A 6,025-nucleotide genomic window follows, 5' to 3' on the forward strand; every position below is an offset into this window, starting at 1 on the left:
AAGATTGACTCTCTCCACATCACCGTCTATATCTCTCGTTTCCCTTATGCCTAACCAGTTTGAAGAAGGAACTCGACCCGAAACGTCACCCATTCCTTCTCTCCAGAGATGCTGCCTGTCCCACTGAGCTACTCCAGCTTTTTGTGTCTATCTTCTATGCGTCTTTTCTTGACTCCGTATTGAGTTCAATAATTTTGGATTCAGCATTTTCAATAATTATTTGCATTCACAACTGTTTAATTCCAATTACCTGCATTACAGCAATTTCTATTACTAATTTTCAACAATAATTTGGCTTCTTCCACTTTCACATCCTCTGTACTTTTGTTTTTCAACTTGTCCTGTTCTCATCCCTTATTGCCATCGTCTCTCCTGCCTTCTATCATGTCTCTTTTTTCCATCCTTGCCCTTTCCCACTTCCTCGCAAACTCAGAGTTTGCTTCATGTGCAACTTTTACCAGGCCCTGGATCCTGAGCCAGTCCGTGATCTGCTTCCTTCTTCTTAACTCTACTTGACTGCACGGCATTGCCAGCATTTCCTATTTTCTTTCAGCATCTGTAATATTTTTGCTTTAGTGTTTGCATTAGTACTTCCAGATTAACACTGACATATTCAGCTGTAGAGTAAAACTCTGGCTCGAAAAGGCTTAGCTATTTTATATCAAGGTCACCTTTAGTTCTAAATTACGTTGCCAATTACTGCAGGATTATGGAACCTTACAGCACAAAAAGACATCTTTGTACAGCGCTCTGAAAAGGTTTGCCAGTTCGTCTCTGCTCCTTCAGTTTGCAAATCTTCACGTCTACACCTATTTCCTCTCATGTCCCCAATCATCCCTTCGCTTTTTTTTGCCAATTATTTTGCCTTTGCTTCTGCTGTGAGCTTCTTCCTGTTAGGGATAGGGCTGAGACTGAGCAAACCTCTCTCCCACCACCAGAAGTTTCATCACATCAGTCTCAAACAGAATTGAAAGACACCAAAGGCAGAGGCTGACTCTGTCCAAAGGCCAGAATTAGTTCCTCCACCAACAACGATGTAATTGAACTGGGTAAACAGCTATCCACAATTATTTGGACATCAGATTTTGAGAGTCTGCAAACTTGGTTTGGTATTGATCGTGGTGCATTAAGAATCATTTAATGCATGAGCTGGACAGTCTTCCACACACCCATGGGTCCCACTAGAAATACATTGCAGATAAAATCTAAATTACAATCTTTTGTCAGTGATTTATACTCGGCTGTACAAAGGAGAACTCATGTTGAGCAGGTAATCATGATATTAACATTGAAAGGGCGCCAATGATCACAATTGCTGCTCTATCGTGGGGTACTGATGACATGATGTGGTTCTCTTGCATTTTTCCTGCAGATAATACCTCATCGTAAAATGGTACATTTTTGAGCATTGAACACTGCAATGATGTGAATATTGGTATCTGATACTGTGCCAAGCTTCAATATTGACCAGGTCTTTTTATTATCCGAGTTATAAACAGAATTGAATCTGCCCAACTGTCAGCAAAACATTCAACTCCTGGCTGGTTGGAGGGCAGGTTATTGTAGATGCATTGGACATGGCAGGACCTGCCCTGGCAACTCACGCACTGATCACATCAGGTGCTGAGGTACAGCCACAACAACATTTCTTTGTGCTGGCTCGAAGGGCCAAATGGCCTCCTCCTGCACCTATTTTCTATGTTTCTATTTTCTATGTATAACTTGCCACAGAGTGTTTCTCCTCGATTCCCACTGACTTCAATCTAAACAACGCTCTTTGAAATTAGGGCAGTGACTTCTCAGCTTTCCTCTCATGTCCACGTTTGAAGCGGTGTCCCGTGTGGAACCCACTGTTGTTGGTCAGCACACGGCACCAGATAACACTGTCCATGACCATTCCCATTTCTTCATTGATGGTCAGGCACAGAAAACAGCCACGAGTAGGCCATTCAGCCCTTCCATTCTGCCGTCCCATTCAATTCGAGCAAATCTCATCCTCTCTCTCCAAACTATATTCCTGTTCTCCATAAATAATTATTTCCTTAAATATGTTGATTCACCATCCTCTGAATGAAGCTATTTCTCGCCCCAGTTCTAAATACTTTGCCCCGTATTCTGAGCCAGTCTCCTGCTTCTAGATACCCTCCACCTCTTGCTCCAGAGAGCATCCTACCTCTATCCAACTGTCAGACCTTTACGGTTCAATAACTTCCACTCTCATTCTTCACACCAGAGAACACCAACCTGATCACTCCAAGCTCTCTGCACATGACACTTGCTCCGAGTCCAGTGTGAGAGATGCTGTCTGACCTGCTCAGTTACTCCAGCTTTTTACATCTTTTCTGAGATAAGGATACCCGACTTCAATTGTGCCCTCGAATTAAGGCAGTGGAGCTGAAATAAGGAGAATGGCTAAGATGAGAGTGTGTCATAATCCACTGGCAACCAGGGCATCGAGGGTGATCGTAGAGTTGTACACAAGAGCAGTAGCTTTGCTCGGGTTGTCAACAGTTGAACGACGCGGTGAATCAGAGACTCGACTTCAATAGGTTTGCAAGGTAAAGATTGCTGGCAGAAATACAATCTGAACACATCCCTGGGGATGGACAGTTCTTCAAGCACGTCACCGATGCCACTTTAATCTTGGAGCTAATTCTGCAATGTGTGAGACTCACCCAAGCAAGGAGCAGTGGCTCTGGTCAAAGCAAGACATTACACTTTATTACCAGCGATACCAGTGAAGTCTTTTCACTTTATATTGGACCGTGATAAACAGCCCACAAGGCCATGTGTGACAACCAATGAACTTGCCAAATTATTGCAACAGCACAGAAATTCTTCCTGAATAATGCATGGCTGCAAGGGAAGCAGGAGATGCAGTGAAATATTAGCAGCTGAGGAAGATTGATTGAGTAGACAAATGCCCAGCAGCTAATATAAACCAGCAGAAGGTTGAACAATTCTGACAGTGGAACAGGCTCAAACTGTTTTCAACACATTCTAATGTGCCTGTTCATTGTTGTTCTGTGCTGTGAGGAACTATTTTTAATTTGTTCTTGCTAAATTTTTCCATTTGGCCAGTCAGTGGGTTACGTGCTTCATCTGCAGTGTCGATGGTGGAGATGCTTTCTGAGGGAGAGGCTGGTGGTTGGGGGAGGGTCCATCTGTCGGTCCCAACAGCGTCATGGAGAGGCTAGAAGTGCCAACCTGGCCCTGGCCCAGGAGAGTGATCAAACCGTCCCCAGTAACGGTGAGGTTGTTGGTGCCGATGCCTCCCATCCTGTGCCCGCACCGTTGTCCCCGGGGTCTGGCCCCACCCTGGGCACTTCCCCTCTATGTAAGGGCAGCCCTGTGGCAACATCGCCCTGGCACCTGTGTCCTTTGCCACGCGATGTTGAGTACACCCAGCTTCATCTCGCCACAACCTCCCAACTATCACCTTGACCAACTTGCCTTCTGTAGTTCAGAGATACAGTGTGGAAACAGGACCTACGGCCCACCGAGTCCAGGCCGACCAGCGATCACCCGTCCACTAGCACTATCCTGCACACTAGGTACAATTTACAATTTTTACCAATGCCAATTAACCTACAAACCCGTACATCTTTGGAGTGTGGGAGGAAACCAGAGCACCTGGAAAAAACTCACACGGTCACAGAGAGAACATACAAACTTCGTTCAAACAGCAGCAGCAATCAGGATCAAACCCGTGTCACTGGTGCTGTAAGGCAGCAACTCTACCGTTACGCCACCGTGCCGGTCCAAAATGTGCACCAGCTGCCCACATTTGCTAGGTAACTTTCCTGAGAAGTGCCCCTTAACCTCACCTGCCCTGTGGTGTGGAGACACAAGACGCTGCAGATGCTGGAATCTGGAACAATAAACACTGCCAAATCTCCCCTCTCCTGATGCAGGGTTTCGACCCAAAACATAGACAATTCCCCCCACGGATGATGCCTGACCCACTGAGTTCCTCCAGCACTTTCTTTGATGAAACCATAACTAATCTCAGCTGTTGTAAATGAATGACAGAACACTAAACCATCCTGGCAGCAGATGAACCCGGTCTCAGTTAATCTGTGTGTGCCAGGCAGCATCTTTGGAGAAATAGAGAGCGTGGTTCAGATTAATGACCCATCTCCACAGATGTGCCTGACCTGCTAAGTGCTTCCAGAAATGTTCCTGTTTTATTTAAACTTTATTTTCCAGCATCTGTTGCCTTTTACGTCTGTTCACCAACCGCGATGTGCGAGTGACAAATGTAATGTTGCATCAGATCTGAACCAGATGGAGGCTTGATTGTTCAACAGCTTCACCCGACTCCTGGCTGAGCAGGCTGCAGTCCCAATGCGTGCACATTTTAATCTTCCCTTCCATTAACTTCACAGGATTTCTATTGGCTTTGTGGCTCCTCCAGAACATTCTGTGCTGTGCTCACTGTGCTGACTACTCAGGGGCTGAATCCTGACCTTAATTGTAACCAACCTCCAGGCTCGTGATCTCCTCTCCACTAGGGTTGTCAACTGTCCCTTATTAGCCGGGACATCCTATATTTTGGGCTAAATTAGTTTGTCCCGTAAGGGACCGCCTTTGTCCCGTATTAGTAGCGTTGCCAACTTCCTCACTCCCAAATAAGGGACAAAGGATAACGCCACCGTCCCGAGCCCCACGTGACCTCACCCAGCCAGCGGCCACGTGCTCCCGCTCCACCAATGGCGGCCCCCGGGGCCAGGAAGCAGATTGCCATGCACCTTGTCCTGTATTTGGGAGTGAGGAAGTTGGCAACTCTACTCGCCAGCCACCCGAGCTGTTCTCTGTTGTTCACATCGACTTCACTCAACGCCTGAAACTCTCGCCTCAAACACACCCTGTTCCACAGATGACTCCAGGATCAGATTGCTACCTTTAAGATGCAACGTTAAACCGGGCCCGAACACGGCTCAAACATTGTGGGCCGAAGGGCCGGCTCCTGTGCTGTATTTTCTATGTTCTAATGGAAACCCACACAGTCACAGGCAGCACCCAAAGTCAGGAGCAAACCCGGGTCTCTGGTGTCGTGAGGCGGTGGCTGCTCTGCACAGTGTGACCTGGAGTGCAACGAGACTTCTGGGAAAGCATTTGAGGTGAATAGTGAATGTTGGGTTTGCCAACTGTGCCAACATCATGAAAAACTGGATTTCTAAAATCCATTGTAAGTTCTTTGTCCGCCTGAGTCTGAGTCCACAGATTCCAATTGAAAACGTGCATCTCCCAACAACGAGTTGCTCAGTAGCACTGATGAAGGTGGAAACCACACACCTGATCCTCCATAGAAACAGAACATGGCCCGTTCAATGTAGAAGAGGAACCTGTCCACTTCACCTCATCGCTACGCACCTTCAATACTCCAACGATGTCAATAAAACACTAACATGCATCCTCTCCACTGGAAACACAGAAAACTGGGAGCAGGAGAAGGCCATTTGACCTTTCAAGCCTTCTTCCCTGTTCAGGGGGTATGGGGAGAAGGCAGGAACGGGGTACTGATTGAGAATGATCAGCCATGATCACATTGAATGGGGGTGCTGGCTCGAAGGGCCGAATGGCCTACTCTGCATCTATTGTCTATTGTCAATACAGGTGCTCCCTACCTTACGATGCTTCGACTTACGATATTTCGACTTTGTAATGGTGCAAACTAACGCGACCCGTAGAGAGCTGCGGCTCGCTTCCAGCCACATGATCACGTGTATTCATTGCATTTCGACTTATGATATTTTCGGTTTCCAATGGGTTTCTCGGAACGTAACCCCATCGTACGTTGAGGAGCACCTGTATCATAAGATCATAAGTAATAGGAGTAGAACCAGGCCATTCGGCCCATCAAGTCTAAGCCATTTAATAATGGCTGATCTATCTCTTCCTCCTAACCCCATTCTCCTGCTTTCCCCCATAACCTCTGACACCCGTACTAATCAAGAAATAAACATATGGAACTATTCAATCGTGCTGTCCAACTCTGTCCAGGCTGATGTTTTGGATCAGT

Source organism: Rhinoraja longicauda, chromosome 25 (assembly GCF_053455715.1).
Source record: "Rhinoraja longicauda isolate Sanriku21f chromosome 25, sRhiLon1.1, whole genome shotgun sequence".
Lineage (NCBI taxonomy): Eukaryota > Metazoa > Chordata > Chondrichthyes > Rajiformes > Arhynchobatidae > Rhinoraja > Rhinoraja longicauda.